This window comes from Anomaloglossus baeobatrachus, unplaced genomic scaffold (assembly GCF_048569485.1).
Source record: "Anomaloglossus baeobatrachus isolate aAnoBae1 unplaced genomic scaffold, aAnoBae1.hap1 Scaffold_523, whole genome shotgun sequence".
NCBI lineage: Eukaryota > Metazoa > Chordata > Amphibia > Anura > Aromobatidae > Anomaloglossus > Anomaloglossus baeobatrachus.
The window spans coordinates 110,549-132,532 of record NW_027444596.1 but is presented as its reverse complement, the minus strand read 5'-3'; the positions used below and the strand labels follow the sequence as shown (position 1 = coordinate 132,532).

Below are 21,984 nucleotides of genomic sequence, written 5' to 3'. Positions count from 1 at the left end.
AGAATTGGTTTGGGCCTCGAGTGGCACCCTGGCCTATGCCGGACACATCTTAGGGAGAGAGAGCGAGAGGGAGACAAACCCACGCCTACACAAGACATTTTGTCACCCAAGCCAACCCTTGAAAAGGCTGCTTTGCAGAGCAAAAACAAGAAGAATGGTGCGTTTTGCAGCCGCCGCCCACTGCAATGAATCTGAATAACTCCTCCTTTAGGGCGCAAGCAACTCCCCTCCCCCTTGCAGTCTTTCCAATTCACGATACAAAAAGACGGACAGGACAGGTTGCCTGACTTTCCGTCACTGCCACCCTTTGCCATCCTTACCCGTAGAAAGCCCTTTCATCATCCCCAAACCCTAATCTTTTCCCTTTCCTTCCCAGCCCCCAAACCCTGCCCTCTGTACCTTTCTCACCACCCGCTTCCCTTCTCCTGTCATCCCCCTACCACCCGGGAAAAAAAGAGATTGCCCCCTCCTTCCACTAGCCCACCCTCCCACCCAAAGAACAACTTCTTCTGCGCAGCTTGTTTTCTAGGCAGCAGCGCTATTGTGATGTCATCGGGGGGCATTGTGACAAGCCGCCAGTGTTCCGTCTCTTCATGTTGTGCACAGTTCAAACGGAAAATACATCAACAGGCAGACTACAGAAAAGCTTACTATCAAAGGTTAGAGGGGGGCTTTCTCAGAGGGCTTTTTACAGTTTTTCTATTCCCAATTAGCCGTTTAAGTGTACTTATTGAAAGTAGTAATTCTTTCATAGGCCGCCCTTTCTTAGTATTTGACGTTCCTTATATTGCGGTATGAGGCTTCGCAGTAGGTTGCAAACATTCATCACCCATGACTGTCCCCAATTGAGCTCAGAAGCTCAATGTCTATCATGACCTCTCTTTTAGAATGTCCAAGAGCAAGCAAACTATTCCTCCAGGAGAGGGCGCCAACAGACTACTAAAGAGATCATCATTACTCAAAGAAAACCCCAAAAACCAATGCATGATAGGAATAAACAGGTAACTTTCTTTGGAGTGGAAGCGGAGAGATCGCACCAGATGCCAATTCTAGATCTTATCACACCTGTGGTCACTGCAGCAGCAGGTGAATCCACTTTGTCCAAAAGGGATCTATTCCATTCAATTGCAAATGATCTAGATAAGACAGAGAACTGCAGCACGGGGACATAGCCGAGTTGGTCAGGTTGAGTGGTGATGAGTTTGCTATTTGGATGAATAAAGAAAGTCAAAAGTGTGAAAGATAAAAAACAAAAGGAGGAAGTGTGAAAAGTGAATGGGCCAAATTGAGGTGCATATGAAGACGTATGCTTTCTTCCAATTCATTAAATCGGGCTAATATGAATCAGGTGAATTGAGTTCTGCTTTTGGAAACTGGGTTAAGAAGGGGTGCACCGTTCCTGGAGGTACTGCAATACCAGGTCAATGCGTGGAGTGGACAGAGCAAGCTCTTTTTCCATCTCCCTGTTCTAAAAATCCATTTAATATATGGTCCCCAGATAGGGGACGTATCAGATATTAAACTGATAAGAACAGATACTACACTTGATCTTAGCCAAAAGGCCGAGAAGCGATAACCAGAATTGGTTTGGGCCTCGAGTGGCACCCTGGCCTATGCCGGACACATCTTAGGGAGAGAGAGCGAGAGGGAGACAAACCCACGCCTACACAAGACATTTTGTCACCCAAGCCAACCCTTGAAAAGGCTGCTTTGCAGAGCAAAAACAAGAAGAATGGTGCGTTTTGCAGCCGCCGCCCACTGCAATGAATCTGAATAACTCCTCCTTTAGGGCGCAAGCAACTCCCCTCCCCCTTGCAGTCTTTCCAATTCACGATACAAAAAGACGGACAGGACAGGTTGCCTGACTTTCCGTCACTGCCACCCTTTGCCATCCTTACCCGTAGAAAGCCCTTTCATCATCCCCAAACCCTAATCTTTTCCCTTTCCTTCCCAGCCCCCAAACCCTGCCCTCTGTACCTTTCTCACCACCCGCTTCCCTTCTCCTGTCATCCCCCTACCACCCGGGAAAAAAAGAGATTGCCCCCTCCTTCCACTAGCCCACCCTCCCACCCAAAGAACAACTTCTTCTGCGCAGCTTGTTTTCTAGGCAGCAGCGCTATTGTGATGTCATCGGGGGGCATTGTGACAAGCCGCCAGTGTTCCGTCTCTTCATGTTGTGCACAGTTCAAACGGAAAATACATCAACAGGCAGACTACAGAAAAGCTTACTATCAAAGGTTAGAGGGGGGCTTTCTCAGAGGGCTTTTTACAGTTTTTCTATTCCCAATTAGCCGTTTAAGTGTACTTATTGAAAGTAGTAATTCTTTCATAGGCCGCCCTTTCTTAGTATTTGACGTTCCTTATATTGCGGTATGAGGCTTCGCAGTAGGTTGCAAACATTCATCACCCATGACTGTCCCCAATTGAGCTCAGAAGCTCAATGTCTATCATGACCTCTCTTTTAGAATGTCCAAGAGCAAGCAAACTATTCCTCCAGGAGAGGGCGCCAACAGACTACTAAAGAGATCATCATTACTCAAAGAAAACCCCAAAAACCAATGCATGATAGGAATAAACAGGTAACTTTCTTTGGAGTGGAAGCGGAGAGATCGCACCAGATGCCAATTCTAGATCTTATCACACCTGTGGTCACTGCAGCAGCAGGTGAATCCACTTTGTCCAAAAGGGATCTATTCCATTCAATTGCAAATGATCTAGATAAGACAGAGAACTGCAGCACGGGGACATAGCCGAGTTGGTCAGGTTGAGTGGTGATGAGTTTGCTATTTGGATGAATAAAGAAAGTCAAAAGTGTGAAAGATAAAAAACAAAAGGAGGAAGTGTGAAAAGTGAATGGGCCAAATTGAGGTGCATATGAAGACGTATGTTTTCTTCCAATTCATTAAATCGGGCTAATATGAATCAGGTGAATTGAGTTCTGCTTTTGGAAACTGGGTTAAGAAGGGGTGCACCGTTCCTGGAGGTACTGCAATACCAGGTCAATGCGTGGAGTGGACAGAGCAAGCTCTTTTTCCATCTCCCTGTTCTAAAAATCCATTTAATATATGGTCCCCAGATGGGGGACGTATCAGATATTAAACTGATAAGAACAGATACTACACTTGATCTTAGCCAAAAGGCCGAGAAGCGATAACCAGAATTGGTTTGGGCCTCGAGTGGCACCCTGGCCTATGCCGGACACATCTTAGGGAGAGAGAGCGAGAGGGAGACAAACCCACGCCTACACAAGACATTTTGTCACCCAAGCCAACCCTTGAAAAGGCTGCTTTGCAGAGCAAAAACAAGAAGAATGGTGCGTTTTGCAGCCGCCGCCCACTGCAATGAATCTGAATAACTCCTCCTTTAGGGCGCAAGCAACTCCCCTCCCCCTTGCAGTCTTTCCAATTCACGATACAAAAAGACGGACAGGACAGGTTGCCTGACTTTCCGTCACTGCCACCCTTTGCCATCCTTACCCGTAGAAAGCCCTTTCATCATCCCCAAACCCTAATCTTTTCCCTTTCCTTCCCAGCCCCCAAACCCTGCCCTCTGTACCTTTCTCACCACCCGCTTCCCTTCTCCTGTCATCCCCCTACCACCCGGGAAAAAAAGAGATTGCCCCCTCCTTCCACTAGCCCACCCTCCCACCCAAAGAACAACTTCTTCTGCGCAGCTTGTTTTCTAGGCAGCAGCGCTATTGTGATGTCATCGGGGGGCATTGTGACAAGCCGCCAGTGTTCCGTCTCTTCATGTTGTGCACAGTTCAAACGGAAAATACATCAACAGGCAGACTACAGAAAAGCTTACTATCAAAGGTTAGAGGGGGGCTTTCTCAGAGGGCTTTTTACAGTTTTTCTATTCCCAATTAGCCGTTTAAGTGTACTTATTGAAAGTAGTAATTCTTTCATAGGCCGCCCTTTCTTAGTATTTGACGTTCCTTATATTGCGGTATGAGGCTTCGCAGTAGGTTGCAAACATTCATCACCCATGACTGTCCCCAATTGAGCTCAGAAGCTCAATGTCTATCATGACCTCTCTTTTAGAATGTCCAAGAGCAAGCAAACTATTCCTCCAGGAGAGGGCGCCAACAGACTACTAAAGAGATCATCATTACTCAAAGAAAACCCCAAAAACCAATGCATGATAGGAATAAACAGGTAACTTTCTTTGGAGTGGAAGCGGAGAGATCGCACCAGATGCCAATTCTAGATCTTATCACACCTGTGGTCACTGCAGCAGCAGGTGAATCCACTTTGTCCAAAAGGGATCTATTCCATTCAATTGCAAATGATCTAGATAAGACAGAGAACTGCAGCACGGGGACATAGCCGAGTTGGTCAGGTTGAGTGGTGATGAGTTTGCTATTTGGATGAATAAAGAAAGTCAAAAGTGTGAAAGATAAAAAACAAAAGGAGGAAGTGTGAAAAGTGAATGGGCCAAATTGAGGTGCATATGAAGACGTATGCTTTCTTCCAATTCATTAAATCGGGCTAATATGAATCAGGTGAATTGAGTTCTGCTTTTGGAAACTGGGTTAAGAAGGGGTGCACCGTTCCTGGAGGTACTGCAATACCAGGTCAATGCGTGGAGTGGACAGAGCAAGCTCTTTTTCCATCTCCCTGTTCTAAAAATCCATTTAATATATGGTCCCCAGATAGGGGACGTATCAGATATTAAACTGATAAGAACAGATACTACACTTGATCTTAGCCAAAAGGCCGAGAAGCGATAACCAGAATTGGTTTGGGCCTCGAGTGGCACCCTGGCCTATGCCGGACACATCTTAGGGAGAGAGAGCGAGAGGGAGACAAACCCACGCCTACACAAGACATTTTGTCACCCAAGCCAACCCTTGAAAAGGCTGCTTTGCAGAGCAAAAACAAGAAGAATGGTGCGTTTTGCAGCCGCCGCCCACTGCAATGAATCTGAATAACTCCTCCTTTAGGGCGCAAGCAACTCCCCTCCCCCTTGCAGTCTTTCCAATTCACGATACAAAAAGACGGACAGGACAGGTTGCCTGACTTTCCGTCACTGCCACCCTTTGCCATCCTTACCCGTAGAAAGCCCTTTCATCATCCCCAAACCCTAATCTTTTCCCTTTCCTTCCCAGCCCCCAAACCCTGCCCTCTGTACCTTTCTCACCACCCGCTTCCCTTCTCCTGTCATCCCCCTACCACCCGGGAAAAAAAGAGATTGCCCCCTCCTTCCACTAGCCCACCCTCCCACCCAAAGAACAACTTCTTCTGCGCAGCTTGTTTTCTAGGCAGCAGCGCTATTGTGATGTCATCGGGGGGCATTGTGACAAGCCGCCAGTGTTCCGTCTCTTCATGTTGTGCACAGTTCAAACGGAAAATACATCAACAGGCAGACTACAGAAAAGCTTACTATCAAAGGTTAGAGGGGGGCTTTCTCAGAGGGCTTTTTACAGTTTTTCTATTCCCAATTAGCCGTTTAAGTGTACTTATTGAAAGTAGTAATTCTTTCATAGGCCGCCCTTTCTTAGTATTTGACGTTCCTTATATTGCGGTATGAGGCTTCGCAGTAGGTTGCAAACATTCATCACCCATGACTGTCCCCAATTGAGCTCAGAAGCTCAATGTCTATCATGACCTCTCTTTTAGAATGTCCAAGAGCAAGCAAACTATTCCTCCAGGAGAGGGCGCCAACAGACTACTAAAGAGATCATCATTACTCAAAGAAAACCCCAAAAACCAATGCATGATAGGAATAAACAGGTAACTTTCTTTGGAGTGGAAGCGGAGAGATCGCACCAGATGCCAATTCTAGATCTTATCACACCTGTGGTCACTGCAGCAGCAGGTGAATCCACTTTGTCCAAAAGGGATCTATTCCATTCAATTGCAAATGATCTAGATAAGACAGAGAACTGCAGCACGGGGACATAGCCGAGTTGGTCAGGTTGAGTGGTGATGAGTTTGCTATTTGGATGAATAAAGAAAGTCAAAAGTGTGAAAGATAAAAAACAAAAGGAGGAAGTGTGAAAAGTGAATGGGCCAAATTGAGGTGCATATGAAGACGTATGCTTTCTTCCAATTCATTAAATCGGGCTAATATGAATCAGGTGAATTGAGTTCTGCTTTTGGAAACTGGGTTAAGAAGGGGTGCACCGTTCCTGGAGGTACTGCAATACCAGGTCAATGCGTGGAGTGGACAGAGCAAGCTCTTTTTCCATCTCCCTGTTCTAAAAATCCATTTAATATATGGTCCCCAGATAGGGGACGTATCAGATATTAAACTGATAAGAACAGATACTACACTTGATCTTAGCCAAAAGGCCGAGAAGCGATAACCAGAATTGGTTTGGGCCTCGAGTGGCACCCTGGCCTATGCCGGACACATCTTAGGGAGAGAGAGCGAGAGGGAGACAAACCCACGCCTACACAAGACATTTTGTCACCCAAGCCAACCCTTGAAAAGGCTGCTTTGCAGAGCAAAAACAAGAAGAATGGTGCGTTTTGCAGCCGCCGCCCACTGCAATGAATCTGAATAACTCCTCCTTTAGGGCGCAAGCAACTCCCCTCCCCCTTGCAGTCTTTCCAATTCACGATACAAAAAGACGGACAGGACAGGTTGCCTGACTTTCCGTCACTGCCACCCTTTGCCATCCTTACCCGTAGAAAGCCCTTTCATCATCCCCAAACCCTAATCTTTTCCCTTTCCTTCCCAGCCCCCAAACCCTGCCCTCTGTACCTTTCTCACCACCCGCTTCCCTTCTCCTGTCATCCCCCTACCACCCGGGAAAAAAAGAGATTGCCCCCTCCTTCCACTAGCCCACCCTCCCACCCAAAGAACAACTTCTTCTGCGCAGCTTGTTTTCTAGGCAGCAGCGCTATTGTGATGTCATCGGGGGGCATTGTGACAAGCCGCCAGTGTTCCGTCTCTTCATGTTGTGCACAGTTCAAACGGAAAATACATCAACAGGCAGACTACAGAAAAGCTTACTATCAAAGGTTAGAGGGGGGCTTTCTCAGAGGGCTTTTTACAGTTTTTCTATTCCCAATTAGCCGTTTAAGTGTACTTATTGAAAGTAGTAATTCTTTCATAGGCCGCCCTTTCTTAGTATTTGACGTTCCTTATATTGCGGTATGAGGCTTCGCAGTAGGTTGCAAACATTCATCACCCATGACTGTCCCCAATTGAGCTCAGAAGCTCAATGTCTATCATGACCTCTCTTTTAGAATGTCCAAGAGCAAGCAAACTATTCCTCCAGGAGAGGGCGCCAACAGACTACTAAAGAGATCATCATTACTCAAAGAAAACCCCAAAAACCAATGCATGATAGGAATAAACAGGTAACTTTCTTTGGAGTGGAAGCGGAGAGATCGCACCAGATGCCAATTCTAGATCTTATCACACCTGTGGTCACTGCAGCAGCAGGTGAATCCACTTTGTCCAAAAGGGATCTATTCCATTCAATTGCAAATGATCTAGATAAGACAGAGAACTGCAGCACGGGGACATAGCCGAGTTGGTCAGGTTGAGTGGTGATGAGTTTGCTATTTGGATGAATAAAGAAAGTCAAAAGTGTGAAAGATAAAAAACAAAAGGAGGAAGTGTGAAAAGTGAATGGGCCAAATTGAGGTGCATATGAAGACGTATGCTTTCTTCCAATTCATTAAATCGGGCTAATATGAATCAGGTGAATTGAGTTCTGCTTTTGGAAACTGGGTTAAGAAGGGGTGCACCGTTCCTGGAGGTACTGCAATACCAGGTCAATGCGTGGAGTGGACAGAGCAAGCTCTTTTTCCATCTCCCTGTTCTAAAAATCCATTTAATATATGGTCCCCAGATAGGGGACGTATCAGATATTAAACTGATAAGAACAGATACTACACTTGATCTTAGCCAAAAGGCCGAGAAGCGATAACCAGAATTGGTTTGGGCCTCGAGTGGCACCCTGGCCTATGCCGGACACATCTTAGGGAGAGAGAGCGAGAGGGAGACAAACCCACGCCTACACAAGACATTTTGTCACCCAAGCCAACCCTTGAAAAGGCTGCTTTGCAGAGCAAAAACAAGAAGAATGGTGCGTTTTGCAGCCGCCGCCCACTGCAATGAATCTGAATAACTCCTCCTTTAGGGCGCAAGCAACTCCCCTCCCCCTTGCAGTCTTTCCAATTCACGATACAAAAAGACGGACAGGACAGGTTGCCTGACTTTCCGTCACTGCCACCCTTTGCCATCCTTACCCGTAGAAAGCCCTTTCATCATCCCCAAACCCTAATCTTTTCCCTTTCCTTCCCAGCCCCCAAACCCTGCCCTCTGTACCTTTCTCACCACCCGCTTCCCTTCTCCTGTCATCCCCCTACCACCCGGGAAAAAAAGAGATTGCCCCCTCCTTCCACTAGCCCACCCTCCCACCCAAAGAACAACTTCTTCTGCGCAGCTTGTTTTCTAGGCAGCAGCGCTATTGTGATGTCATCGGGGGGCATTGTGACAAGCCGCCAGTGTTCCGTCTCTTCATGTTGTGCACAGTTCAAACGGAAAATACATCAACAGGCAGACTACAGAAAAGCTTACTATCAAAGGTTAGAGGGGGGCTTTCTCAGAGGGCTTTTTACAGTTTTTCTATTCCCAATTAGCCGTTTAAGTGTACTTATTGAAAGTAGTAATTCTTTCATAGGCCGCCCTTTCTTAGTATTTGACGTTCCTTATATTGCGGTATGAGGCTTCGCAGTAGGTTGCAAACATTCATCACCCATGACTGTCCCCAATTGAGCTCAGAAGCTCAATGTCTATCATGACCTCTCTTTTAGAATGTCCAAGAGCAAGCAAACTATTCCTCCAGGAGAGGGCGCCAACAGACTACTAAAGAGATCATCATTACTCAAAGAAAACCCCAAAAACCAATGCATGATAGGAATAAACAGGTAACTTTCTTTGGAGTGGAAGCGGAGAGATCGCACCAGATGCCAATTCTAGATCTTATCACACCTGTGGTCACTGCAGCAGCAGGTGAATCCACTTTGTCCAAAAGGGATCTATTCCATTCAATTGCAAATGATCTAGATAAGACAGAGAACTGCAGCACGGGGACATAGCCGAGTTGGTCAGGTTGAGTGGTGATGAGTTTGCTATTTGGATGAATAAAGAAAGTCAAAAGTGTGAAAGATAAAAAACAAAAGGAGGAAGTGTGAAAAGTGAATGGGCCAAATTGAGGTGCATATGAAGACGTATGCTTTCTTCCAATTCATTAAATCGGGCTAATATGAATCAGGTGAATTGAGTTCTGCTTTTGGAAACTGGGTTAAGAAGGGGTGCACCGTTCCTGGAGGTACTGCAATACCAGGTCAATGCGTGGAGTGGACAGAGCAAGCTCTTTTTCCATCTCCCTGTTCTAAAAATCCATTTAATATATGGTCCCCAGATAGGGGACGTATCAGATATTAAACTGATAAGAACAGATACTACACTTGATCTTAGCCAAAAGGCCGAGAAGCGATAACCAGAATTGGTTTGGGCCTCGAGTGGCACCCTGGCCTATGCCGGACACATCTTAGGGAGAGAGAGCGAGAGGGAGACAAACCCACGCCTACACAAGACATTTTGTCACCCAAGCCAACCCTTGAAAAGGCTGCTTTGCAGAGCAAAAACAAGAAGAATGGTGCGTTTTGCAGCCGCCGCCCACTGCAATGAATCTGAATAACTCCTCCTTTAGGGCGCAAGCAACTCCCCTCCCCCTTGCAGTCTTTCCAATTCACGATACAAAAAGACGGACAGGACAGGTTGCCTGACTTTCCGTCACTGCCACCCTTTGCCATCCTTACCCGTAGAAAGCCCTTTCATCATCCCCAAACCCTAATCTTTTCCCTTTCCTTCCCAGCCCCCAAACCCTGCCCTCTGTACCTTTCTCACCACCCGCTTCCCTTCTCCTGTCATCCCCCTACCACCCGGGAAAAAAAGAGATTGCCCCCTCCTTCCACTAGCCCACCCTCCCACCCAAAGAACAACTTCTTCTGCGCAGCTTGTTTTCTAGGCAGCAGCGCTATTGTGATGTCATCGGGGGGCATTGTGACAAGCCGCCAGTGTTCCGTCTCTTCATGTTGTGCACAGTTCAAACGGAAAATACATCAACAGGCAGACTACAGAAAAGCTTACTATCAAAGGTTAGAGGGGGGCTTTCTCAGAGGGCTTTTTACAGTTTTTCTATTCCCAATTAGCCGTTTAAGTGTACTTATTGAAAGTAGTAATTCTTTCATAGGCCGCCCTTTCTTAGTATTTGACGTTCCTTATATTGCGGTATGAGGCTTCGCAGTAGGTTGCAAACATTCATCACCCATGACTGTCCCCAATTGAGCTCAGAAGCTCAATGTCTATCATGACCTCTCTTTTAGAATGTCCAAGAGCAAGCAAACTATTCCTCCAGGAGAGGGCGCCAACAGACTACTAAAGAGATCATCATTACTCAAAGAAAACCCCAAAAACCAATGCATGATAGGAATAAACAGGTAACTTTCTTTGGAGTGGAAGCGGAGAGATCGCACCAGATGCCAATTCTAGATCTTATCACACCTGTGGTCACTGCAGCAGCAGGTGAATCCACTTTGTCCAAAAGGGATCTATTCCATTCAATTGCAAATGATCTAGATAAGACAGAGAACTGCAGCACGGGGACATAGCCGAGTTGGTCAGGTTGAGTGGTGATGAGTTTGCTATTTGGATGAATAAAGAAAGTCAAAAGTGTGAAAGATAAAAAACAAAAGGAGGAAGTGTGAAAAGTGAATGGGCCAAATTGAGGTGCATATGAAGACGTATGCTTTCTTCCAATTCATTAAATCGGGCTAATATGAATCAGGTGAATTGAGTTCTGCTTTTGGAAACTGGGTTAAGAAGGGGTGCACCGTTCCTGGAGGTACTGCAATACCAGGTCAATGCGTGGAGTGGACAGAGCAAGCTCTTTTTCCATCTCCCTGTTCTAAAAATCCATTTAATATATGGTCCCCAGATAGGGGACGTATCAGATATTAAACTGATAAGAACAGATACTACACTTGATCTTAGCCAAAAGGCCGAGAAGCGATAACCAGAATTGGTTTGGGCCTCGAGTGGCACCCTGGCCTATGCCGGACACATCTTAGGGAGAGAGAGCGAGAGGGAGACAAACCCACGCCTACACAAGACATTTTGTCACCCAAGCCAACCCTTGAAAAGGCTGCTTTGCAGAGCAAAAACAAGAAGAATGGTGCGTTTTGCAGCCGCCGCCCACTGCAATGAATCTGAATAACTCCTCCTTTAGGGCGCAAGCAACTCCCCTCCCCCTTGCAGTCTTTCCAATTCACGATACAAAAAGACGGACAGGACAGGTTGCCTGACTTTCCGTCACTGCCACCCTTTGCCATCCTTACCCGTAGAAAGCCCTTTCATCATCCCCAAACCCTAATCTTTTCCCTTTCCTTCCCAGCCCCCAAACCCTGCCCTCTGTACCTTTCTCACCACCCGCTTCCCTTCTCCTGTCATCCCCCTACCACCCGGGAAAAAAAGAGATTGCCCCCTCCTTCCACTAGCCCACCCTCCCACCCAAAGAACAACTTCTTCTGCGCAGCTTGTTTTCTAGGCAGCAGCGCTATTGTGATGTCATCGGGGGGCATTGTGACAAGCCGCCAGTGTTCCGTCTCTTCATGTTGTGCACAGTTCAAACGGAAAATACATCAACAGGCAGACTACAGAAAAGCTTACTATCAAAGGTTAGAGGGGGGCTTTCTCAGAGGGCTTTTTACAGTTTTTCTATTCCCAATTAGCCGTTTAAGTGTACTTATTGAAAGTAGTAATTCTTTCATAGGCCGCCCTTTCTTAGTATTTGACGTTCCTTATATTGCGGTATGAGGCTTCGCAGTAGGTTGCAAACATTCATCACCCATGACTGTCCCCAATTGAGCTCAGAAGCTCAATGTCTATCATGACCTCTCTTTTAGAATGTCCAAGAGCAAGCAAACTATTCCTCCAGGAGAGGGCGCCAACAGACTACTAAAGAGATCATCATTACTCAAAGAAAACCCCAAAAACCAATGCATGATAGGAATAAACAGGTAACTTTCTTTGGAGTGGAAGCGGAGAGATCGCACCAGATGCCAATTCTAGATCTTATCACACCTGTGGTCACTGCAGCAGCAGGTGAATCCACTTTGTCCAAAAGGGATCTATTCCATTCAATTGCAAATGATCTAGATAAGACAGAGAACTGCAGCACGGGGACATAGCCGAGTTGGTCAGGTTGAGTGGTGATGAGTTTGCTATTTGGATGAATAAAGAAAGTCAAAAGTGTGAAAGATAAAAAACAAAAGGAGGAAGTGTGAAAAGTGAATGGGCCAAATTGAGGTGCATATGAAGACGTATGCTTTCTTCCAATTCATTAAATCGGGCTAATATGAATCAGGTGAATTGAGTTCTGCTTTTGGAAACTGGGTTAAGAAGGGGTGCACCGTTCCTGGAGGTACTGCAATACCAGGTCAATGCGTGGAGTGGACAGAGCAAGCTCTTTTTCCATCTCCCTGTTCTAAAAATCCATTTAATATATGGTCCCCAGATAGGGGACGTATCAGATATTAAACTGATAAGAACAGATGAGATTTCATCCGCAAATTTCAGAAAACGGTCAACGGCCACCACACAAAAGCGCAGTGCCGCAGGTGATCGCCTCCCGAGCCCAGGAACCACCAGCCATAAGGGGACGTAAGCACCAAAAGGCGCAACAATCCCCGAGGCCGGCGGTGTGCAAGCCCGGGCCCCTCCCAGCCAAGACCAAGGCAAACCCAATGAAGGGACTACACTTGATCTTAGCCAAAAGGCCGAGAAGCGATAACCAGAATTGGTTTGGGCCTCGAGTGGCACCCTGGCCTATGCCGGACACATCTTAGGGAGAGAGAGCGAGAGGGAGACAAACCCACGCCTACACAAGACATTTTGTCACCCAAGCCAACCCTTGAAAAGGCTGCTTTGCAGAGCAAAAACAAGAAGAATGGTGCGTTTTGCAGCCGCCGCCCACTGCAATGAATCTGAATAACTCCTCCTTTAGGGCGCAAGCAACTCCCCTCCCCCTTGCAGTCTTTCCAATTCACGATACAAAAAGACGGACAGGACAGGTTGCCTGACTTTCCGTCACTGCCACCCTTTGCCATCCTTACCCGTAGAAAGCCCTTTCATCATCCCCAAACCCTAATCTTTTCCCTTTCCTTCCCAGCCCCCAAACCCTGCCCTCTGTACCTTTCTCACCACCCGCTTCCCTTCTCCTGTCATCCCCCTACCACCCGGGAAAAAAAGAGATTGCCCCCTCCTTCCACTAGCCCACCCTCCCACCCAAAGAACAACTTCTTCTGCGCAGCTTGTTTTCTAGGCAGCAGCGCTATTGTGATGTCATCGGGGGGCATTGTGACAAGCCGCCAGTGTTCCGTCTCTTCATGTTGTGCACAGTTCAAACGGAAAATACATCAACAGGCAGACTACAGAAAAGCTTACTATCAAAGGTTAGAGGGGGGCTTTCTCAGAGGGCTTTTTACAGTTTTTCTATTCCCAATTAGCCGTTTAAGTGTACTTATTGAAAGTAGTAATTCTTTCATAGGCCGCCCTTTCTTAGTATTTGACGTTCCTTATATTGCGGTATGAGGCTTCGCAGTAGGTTGCAAACATTCATCACCCATGACTGTCCCCAATTGAGCTCAGAAGCTCAATGTCTATCATGACCTCTCTTTTAGAATGTCCAAGAGCAAGCAAACTATTCCTCCAGGAGAGGGCGCCAACAGACTACTAAAGAGATCATCATTACTCAAAGAAAACCCCAAAAACCAATGCATGATAGGAATAAACAGGTAACTTTCTTTGGAGTGGAAGCGGAGAGATCGCACCAGATGCCAATTCTAGATCTTATCACACCTGTGGTCACTGCAGCAGCAGGTGAATCCACTTTGTCCAAAAGGGATCTATTCCATTCAATTGCAAATGATCTAGATAAGACAGAGAACTGCAGCACGGGGACATAGCCGAGTTGGTCAGGTTGAGTGGTGATGAGTTTGCTATTTGGATGAATAAAGAAAGTCAAAAGTGTGAAAGATAAAAAACAAAAGGAGGAAGTGTGAAAAGTGAATGGGCCAAATTGAGGTGCATATGAAGACGTATGCTTTCTTCCAATTCATTAAATCGGGCTAATATGAATCAGGTGAATTGAGTTCTGCTTTTGGAAACTGGGTTAAGAAGGGGTGCACCGTTCCTGGAGGTACTGCAATACCAGGTCAATGCGTGGAGTGGACAGAGCAAGCTCTTTTTCCATCTCCCTGTTCTAAAAATCCATTTAATATATGGTCCCCAGATAGGGGACGTATCAGATATTAAACTGATAAGAACAGATACTACACTTGATCTTAGCCAAAAGGCCGAGAAGCGATAACCAGAATTGGTTTGGGCCTCGAGTGGCACCCTGGCCTATGCCGGACACATCTTAGGGAGAGAGAGCGAGAGGGAGACAAACCCACGCCTACACAAGACATTTTGTCACCCAAGCCAACCCTTGAAAAGGCTGCTTTGCAGAGCAAAAACAAGAAGAATGGTGCGTTTTGCAGCCGCCGCCCACTGCAATGAATCTGAATAACTCCTCCTTTAGGGCGCAAGCAACTCCCCTCCCCCTTGCAGTCTTTCCAATTCACGATACAAAAAGACGGACAGGACAGGTTGCCTGACTTTCCGTCACTGCCACCCTTTGCCATCCTTACCCGTAGAAAGCCCTTTCATCATCCCCAAACCCTAATCTTTTCCCTTTCCTTCCCAGCCCCCAAACCCTGCCCTCTGTACCTTTCTCACCACCCGCTTCCCTTCTCCTGTCATCCCCCTACCACCCGGGAAAAAAAGAGATTGCCCCCTCCTTCCACTAGCCCACCCTCCCACCCAAAGAACAACTTCTTCTGCGCAGCTTGTTTTCTAGGCAGCAGCGCTATTGTGATGTCATCGGGGGGCATTGTGACAAGCCGCCAGTGTTCCGTCTCTTCATGTTGTGCACAGTTCAAACGGAAAATACATCAACAGGCAGACTACAGAAAAGCTTACTATCAAAGGTTAGAGGGGGGCTTTCTCAGAGGGCTTTTTACAGTTTTTCTATTCCCAATTAGCCGTTTAAGTGTACTTATTGAAAGTAGTAATTCTTTCATAGGCCGCCCTTTCTTAGTATTTGACGTTCCTTATATTGCGGTATGAGGCTTCGCAGTAGGTTGCAAACATTCATCACCCATGACTGTCCCCAATTGAGCTCAGAAGCTCAATGTCTATCATGACCTCTCTTTTAGAATGTCCAAGAGCAAGCAAACTATTCCTCCAGGAGAGGGCGCCAACAGACTACTAAAGAGATCATCATTACTCAAAGAAAACCCCAAAAACCAATGCATGATAGGAATAAACAGGTAACTTTCTTTGGAGTGGAAGCGGAGAGATCGCACCAGATGCCAATTCTAGATCTTATCACACCTGTGGTCACTGCAGCAGCAGGTGAATCCACTTTGTCCAAAAGGGATCTATTCCATTCAATTGCAAATGATCTAGATAAGACAGAGAACTGCAGCACGGGGACATAGCCGAGTTGGTCAGGTTGAGTGGTGATGAGTTTGCTATTTGGATGAATAAAGAAAGTCAAAAGTGTGAAAGATAAAAAACAAAAGGAGGAAGTGTGAAAAGTGAATGGGCCAAATTGAGGTGCATATGAAGACGTATGCTTTCTTCCAATTCATTAAATCGGGCTAATATGAATCAGGTGAATTGAGTTCTGCTTTTGGAAACTGGGTTAAGAAGGGGTGCACCGTTCCTGGAGGTACTGCAATACCAGGTCAATGCGTGGAGTGGACAGAGCAAGCTCTTTTTCCATCTCCCTGTTCTAAAAATCCATTTAATATATGGTCCCCAGATAGGGGACGTATCAGATATTAAACTGATAAGAACAGATTTTTGATTTAATGAAGCTTTCCAAAGCACCGCAAAAAATGCATGACCGAAGTCACACCAAAAACAGTGCAAAGGCTAGGATTCGTGTGGACCCCTCCGTGAGGAGAGGGTCCCCAAAAATCAACCCCGTCCCTCCGAGCCAGAAGGCCACAGCAAGGGTCAGGGATCTTCGGTGCTCCCCCAAGCCGAAGCCTGGTTGAGCCTTGTCGTTGCTCCCAGCGTCCACCCAGGCATCTTACCCAAGTGGAGTAGAGAGCTACTAGTTGTTGGTTTCGCAGCCGAAACTGCCCGGACCGTCAACCGGTGTTGGTTTCTCAGCCCAAGGCTAACCGGACCTCCAACCGGGTGTTGGTTTCTCAGCCGAAGCTGACCCGGACCTCCAACCGGGTGTTGGTTTCTCAGCCGAAGCTGACCCAGACCTCCAACCGGTTGTTGGTTTCTCAGCCGAAGCTGACCCGGACCTCCAACCGGGTGTTGGTTTCTCAGCCCAAAGCTGAACGGACCTCCGACCATGATTATAAAAATTTCCCTTCCTAGCCAGAAGGCCGGGATAGAGCAATATGCTCAGAAAGTATGAAAGGGCAAGGTACGGTGTGCTACAGAGCCCAAGGCTCGCCGGGGTCCCAAGCCAGCAAGCTCAGACTCACTCCAGGGTCGTCAGTCCTGGGGCACATTGCACCATAGCCCCCACACTTACTCAGTCTAATAGCCTCGATCCTGGTAGGGCCATGTTTTCCTCTAGATGAATATACTATACATCAAGAGTACTAGCAAGCGCAACCTTCCAGTGTGCATTGCATCTGCCGAGCCTCACAGATACTACACTTGATCTTAGCCAAAAGGCCGAGAAGCGATAACCAGAATTGGTTTGGGCCTCGAGTGGCACCCTGGCCTATGCCGGACACATCTTAGGGAGAGAGAGCGAGAGGGAGACAAACCCACGCCTACACAAGACATTTTGTCACCCAAGCCAACCCTTGAAAAGGCTGCTTTGCAGAGCAAAAACAAGAAGAATGGTGCGTTTTGCAGCCGCCGCCCACTGCAATGAATCTGAATAACTCCTCCTTTAGGGCGCAAGCAACTCCCCTCCCCCTTGCAGTCTTTCCAATTCACGATACAAAAAGACGGACAGGACAGGTTGCCTGACTTTCCGTCACTGCCACCCTTTGCCATCCTTACCCGTAGAAAGCCCTTTCATCATCCCCAAACCCTAATCTTTTCCCTTTCCTTCCCAGCCCCCAAACCCTGCCCTCTGTACCTTTCTCACCACCCGCTTCCCTTCTCCTGTCATCCCCCTACCACCCGGGAAAAAAAGAGATTGCCCCCTCCTTCCACTAGCCCACCCTCCCACCCAAAGAACAACTTCTTCTGCGCAGCTTGTTTTCTAGGCAGCAGCGCTATTGTGATGTCATCGGGGGGCATTGTGACAAGCCGCCAGTGTTCCGTCTCTTCATGTTGTGCACAGTTCAAACGGAAAATACATCAACAGGCAGACTACAGAAAAGCTTACTATCAAAGGTTAGAGGGGGGCTTTCTCAGAGGGCTTTTTACAGTTTTTCTATTCCCAATTAGCCGTTTAAGTGTACTTATTGAAAGTAGTAATTCTTTCATAGGCCGCCCTTTCTTAGTATTTGACGTTCCTTATATTGCGGTATGAGGCTTCGCAGTAGGTTGCAAACATTCATCACCCATGACTGTCCCCAATTGAGCTCAGAAGCTCAATGTCTATCATGACCTCTCTTTTAGAATGTCCAAGAGCAAGCAAACTATTCCTCCAGGAGAGGGCGCCAACAGACTACTAAAGAGATCATCATTACTCAAAGAAAACCCCAAAAACCAATGCATGATAGGAATAAACAGGTAACTTTCTTTGGAGTGGAAGCGGAGAGATCGCACCAGATGCCAATTCTAGATCTTATCACACCTGTGGTCACTGCAGCAGCAGGTGAATCCACTTTGTCCAAAAGGGATCTATTCCATTCAATTGCAAATGATCTAGATAAGACAGAGAACTGCAGCACGGGGACATAGCCGAGTTGGTCAGGTTGAGTGGTGATGAGTTTGCTATTTGGATGAATAAAGAAAGTCAAAAGTGTGAAAGATAAAAAACAAAAGGAGGAAGTGTGAAAAGTGAATGGGCCAAATTGAGGTGCATATGAAGACGTATGCTTTCTTCCAATTCATTAAATCGGGCTAATATGAATCAGGTGAATTGAGTTCTGCTTTTGGAAACTGGGTTAAGAAGGGGTGCACCGTTCCTGGAGGTACTGCAATACCAGGTCAATGCGTGGAGTGGACAGAGCAAGCTCTTTTTCCATCTCCCTGTTCTAAAAATCCATTTAATATATGGTCCCCAGATAGGGGACGTATCAGATATTAAACTGATAAGAACAGATACTACACTTGATCTTAGCCAAAAGGCCGAGAAGCGATAACCAGAATTGGTTTGGGCCTCGAGTGGCACCCTGGCCTATGCCGGACACATCTTAGGGAGAGAGAGCGAGAGGGAGACAAACCCACGCCTACACAAGACATTTTGTCACCCAAGCCAACCCTTGAAAAGGCTGCTTTGCAGAGCAAAAACAAGAAGAATGGTGCGTTTTGCAGCCGCCGCCCACTGCAATGAATCTGAATAACTCCTCCTTTAGGGCGCAAGCAACTCCCCTCCCCCTTGCAGTCTTTCCAATTCACGATACAAAAAGACGGACAGGACAGGTTGCCTGACTTTCCGTCACTGCCACCCTTTGCCATCCTTACCCGTAGAAAGCCCTTTCATCATCCCCAAACCCTAATCTTTTCCCTTTCCTTCCCAGCCCCCAAACCCTGCCCTCTGTACCTTTCTCACCACCCGCTTCCCTTCTCCTGTCATCCCCCTACCACCCGGGAAAAAAAGAGATTGCCCCCTCCTTCCACTAGCCCACCCTCCCACCCAAAGAACAACTTCTTCTGCGCAGCTTGTTTTCTAGGCAGCAGCGCTATTGTGATGTCATCGGGGGGCATTGTGACAAGCCGCCAGTGTTCCGTCTCTTCATGTTGTGCACAGTTCAAACGGAAAATACATCAACAGGCAGACTACAGAAAAGCTTACTATCAAAGGTTAGAGGGGGGCTTTCTCAGAGGGCTTTTTACAGTTTTTCTATTCCCAATTAGCCGTTTAAGTGTACTTATTGAAAGTAGTAATTCTTTCATAGGCCGCCCTTTCTTAGTATTTGACGTTCCTTATATTGCGGTATGAGGCTTCGCAGTAGGTTGCAAACATTCATCACCCATGACTGTCCCCAATTGAGCTCAGAAGCTCAATGTCTATCATGACCTCTCTTTTAGAATGTCCAAGAGCAAGCAAACTATTCCTCCAGGAGAGGGCGCCAACAGACTACTAAAGAGATCATCATTACTCAAAGAAAACCCCAAAAACCAATGCATGATAGGAATAAACAGGTAACTTTCTTTGGAGTGGAAGCGGAGAGATCGCACCAGATGCCAATTCTAGATCTTATCACACCTGTGGTCACTGCAGCAGCAGGTGAATCCACTTTGTCCAAAAGGGATCTATTCCATTCAATTGCAAATGATCTAGATAAGACAGAGAACTGCAGCACGGGGACATAGGCGAGTTGGTCAGGTTGAGTGGTGATGAGTTTGCTATTTGGATGAATAAAGAAAGTCAAAAGTGTGAAAGATAAAAAACAAAAGGAGGAAGTGTGAAAAGTGAATGGGCCAAATTGAGGTGCATATGAAGACGTATGCTTTCTTCCAATTCATTAAATCGGGCTAATATGAATCAGGTGAATTGAGTTCTGCTTTTGGAAACTGGGTTAAGAAGGGGTGCACCGTTCCTGGAGGTACTGCAATACCAGGTCAATGCGTGGAGTGGACAGAGCAAGCTCTTTTTCCATCTCCCTGTTCTAAAAATCCATTTAATATATGGTCCCCAGATAGGGGACGTATCAGATATTAAACTGATAAGAACAGATTTTTTGATTTAATGAAGCTTTCCAAAGCACCGCAAAAAATGCATGACCGAAGTCACACCAAAAACAGTGCAAAGGCTAGGATTCGTGTGGACCCCTCCGTGAGGAGAGGGTCCCCAAAAATCAACCCCGTCCCTCCGAGCCAGAAGGCCACAGCAAGGGTCAGGGATCTTCGGTGCTCCCCCAAGCCGAAGCCTGGTTGAGCCTTGTCGTTGCTCCCAGCATCCACCCAGGCATCTTACCCAAGTGGAGTAGAGAGCTACTAGTTGTTGGTTTCGCAGCCGAAACTGCCCGGACCGTCAACCGGTGTTGGTTTCTCAGCCCAAGGCTAACCGGACCTCCAACCGGGTGTTGGTTTCTCAGCCGAAGCTGACCCGGACCTCCAACCGGGTGTTGGTTTCTCAGCCGAAGCTGACCCAGACCTCCAACCGGGTGTTGGTTTCTCAGCCGAAGCTGACCCGGACCTCCAACCGGGTGTTGGTTTCTCAGCCCAAAGCTGAACGGACCTCCGACCATGATTATAAAAATTTCCCTTCCTAGCCAGAAGGCCGGGATAGAGCAATATGCTCAGAAAGTATGAAAGGGCAAGGTACGGTGTGCTACAGAGCCCAAGGCTCGCCGGGGTCCCAAGCCAGCAAGCTCAGACTCACTCCAGGGTCGTCAGTCCTGGGGCACATTGCACCATAGCCCCCACACTTACTCAGTCTAATAGCCTCGATCCTGGTAGGGCCATGTTTTCCTCTAGATGAATATACTATACATCAAGAGTACTAGCAAGCGCAACCTTCCAGTGTGCATTGCATCTGCCGAGCCTCACAGATACTACACTTGATCTTAGCCAAAAGGCCGAGAAGCGATAACCAGAATTGGTTTGGGCCTCGAGTGGCACCCTGGCCTATGCCGGACACATCTTAGGGAGAGAGAGCGAGAGGGAGACAAACCCACGCCTACACAAGACATTTTGTCACCCAAGCCAACCCTTGAAAAGGCTGCTTTGCAGAGCAAAAACAAGAAGAATGGTGCGTTTTGCAGCCGCCGCCCACTGCAATGAATCTGAATAACTCCTCCTTTAGGGCGCAAGCAACTCCCCTCCCCCTTGCAGTCTTTCCAATTCACGATACAAAAAGACGGACAGGACAGGTTGCCTGACTTTCCGTCACTGCCACCCTTTGCCATCCTTACCCGTAGAAAGCCCTTTCATCATCCCCAAACCCTAATCTTTTCCCTTTCCTTCCCAGCCCCCAAACCCTGCCCTCTGTACCTTTCTCACCACCCGCTTCCCTTCTCCTGTCATCCCCCTACCACCCGGGAAAAAAAGAGATTGCCCCCTCCTTCCACTAGCCCACCCTCCCACCCAAAGAACAACTTCTTCTGCGCAGCTTGTTTTCTAGGCAGCAGCGCTATTGTGATGTCATCGGGGGGCATTGTGACAAGCCGCCAGTGTTCCGTCTCTTCATGTTGTGCACAGTTCAAACGGAAAATACATCAACAGGCAGACTACAGAAAAGCTTACTATCAAAGGTTAGAGGGGGGCTTTCTCAGAGGGCTTTTTACAGTTTTTCTATTCCCAATTAGCCGTTTAAGTGTACTTATTGAAAGTAGTAATTCTTTCATAGGCCGCCCTTTCTTAGTATTTGACGTTCCTTATATTGCGGTATGAGGCTTCGCAGTAGGTTGCAAACATTCATCACCCATGACTGTCCCCAATTGAGCTCAGAAGCTCAATGTCTATCATGACCTCTCTTTTAGAATGTCCAAGAGCAAGCAAACTATTCCTCCAGGAGAGGGCGCCAACAGACTACTAAAGAGATCATCATTACTCAAAGAAAACCCCAAAAACCAATGCATGATAGGAATAAACAGGTAACTTTCTTTGGAGTGGAAGCGGAGAGATCGCACCAGATGCCAATTCTAGATCTTATCACACCTGTGGTCACTGCAGCAGCAGGTGAATCCACTTTGTCCAAAAGGGATCTATTCCATTCAATTGCAAATGATCTAGATAAGACAGAGAACTGCAGCACGGGGACATAGCCGAGTTGGTCAGGTTGAGTGGTGATGAGTTTGCTATTTGGAT

The 21,984-nt window shown here is 47.1% G+C and overlaps 12 non-coding genes and 2 pseudogenes across 12 annotated transcripts; all 14 read right to left on the bottom strand.

The window, feature by feature from the left end:
• Positions 1-1,383: 1,383 nt before the first annotated feature.
• On the bottom strand, positions 1,384-1,574 carry LOC142282830 (U2 spliceosomal RNA). The gene has a single exon (XR_012744623.1). It is a non-coding gene; the product is annotated as a U2 spliceosomal RNA (small nuclear RNA).
• A 1,387-nt stretch (positions 1,575-2,961) lies between these two features.
• On the bottom strand, positions 2,962-3,152 carry LOC142282882 (U2 spliceosomal RNA). Its single transcript, XR_012744673.1, has one exon. It is a non-coding gene; the product is annotated as a U2 spliceosomal RNA (small nuclear RNA).
• A 1,387-nt stretch (positions 3,153-4,539) lies between these two features.
• On the bottom strand, positions 4,540-4,730 carry LOC142282829 (U2 spliceosomal RNA). Its single transcript, XR_012744622.1, has one exon. It is a non-coding gene; the product is annotated as a U2 spliceosomal RNA (small nuclear RNA).
• A 1,387-nt stretch (positions 4,731-6,117) lies between these two features.
• Positions 6,118-6,308, bottom strand: LOC142282828 (U2 spliceosomal RNA). Its single transcript, XR_012744621.1, has one exon. It is a non-coding gene; the product is annotated as a U2 spliceosomal RNA (small nuclear RNA).
• Positions 6,309-7,695: 1,387 nt separating this feature from the next.
• Positions 7,696-7,886, bottom strand: LOC142282826 (U2 spliceosomal RNA). Its single transcript, XR_012744619.1, has one exon. It is a non-coding gene; the product is annotated as a U2 spliceosomal RNA (small nuclear RNA).
• A 1,387-nt stretch (positions 7,887-9,273) lies between these two features.
• Positions 9,274-9,464, bottom strand: LOC142282825 (U2 spliceosomal RNA). Its single transcript, XR_012744618.1, has one exon. It is a non-coding gene; the product is annotated as a U2 spliceosomal RNA (small nuclear RNA).
• A 1,387-nt stretch (positions 9,465-10,851) lies between these two features.
• On the bottom strand, positions 10,852-11,042 carry LOC142282824 (U2 spliceosomal RNA). Its single transcript, XR_012744617.1, has one exon. It is a non-coding gene; the product is annotated as a U2 spliceosomal RNA (small nuclear RNA).
• A 1,387-nt stretch (positions 11,043-12,429) lies between these two features.
• Positions 12,430-12,614, bottom strand: LOC142282900 (U2 spliceosomal RNA). Its single transcript, XR_012744689.1, has one exon. It is a non-coding gene; the product is annotated as a U2 spliceosomal RNA (small nuclear RNA).
• A 1,591-nt stretch (positions 12,615-14,205) lies between these two features.
• Positions 14,206-14,396, bottom strand: LOC142282823 (U2 spliceosomal RNA). The gene has a single exon (XR_012744616.1). It is a non-coding gene; the product is annotated as a U2 spliceosomal RNA (small nuclear RNA).
• A 1,387-nt stretch (positions 14,397-15,783) lies between these two features.
• Positions 15,784-15,976, bottom strand: LOC142282895 (U2 spliceosomal RNA). Its single transcript, XR_012744684.1, has one exon. It is a non-coding gene; the product is annotated as a U2 spliceosomal RNA (small nuclear RNA).
• A 688-nt stretch (positions 15,977-16,664) lies between these two features.
• On the bottom strand, positions 16,665-16,791 carry LOC142282910 (U2 spliceosomal RNA; annotated as a pseudogene).
• A 1,387-nt stretch (positions 16,792-18,178) lies between these two features.
• LOC142282821 (U2 spliceosomal RNA) lies at positions 18,179-18,369 on the bottom strand. Its single transcript, XR_012744615.1, has one exon. It is a non-coding gene; the product is annotated as a U2 spliceosomal RNA (small nuclear RNA).
• Positions 18,370-19,756: 1,387 nt separating this feature from the next.
• Positions 19,757-19,954, bottom strand: LOC142282898 (U2 spliceosomal RNA). Its single transcript, XR_012744687.1, has one exon. It is a non-coding gene; the product is annotated as a U2 spliceosomal RNA (small nuclear RNA).
• A 684-nt stretch (positions 19,955-20,638) lies between these two features.
• On the bottom strand, positions 20,639-20,765 carry LOC142282909 (U2 spliceosomal RNA; annotated as a pseudogene).
• Positions 20,766-21,984: the final 1,219 nt, after the last annotated feature.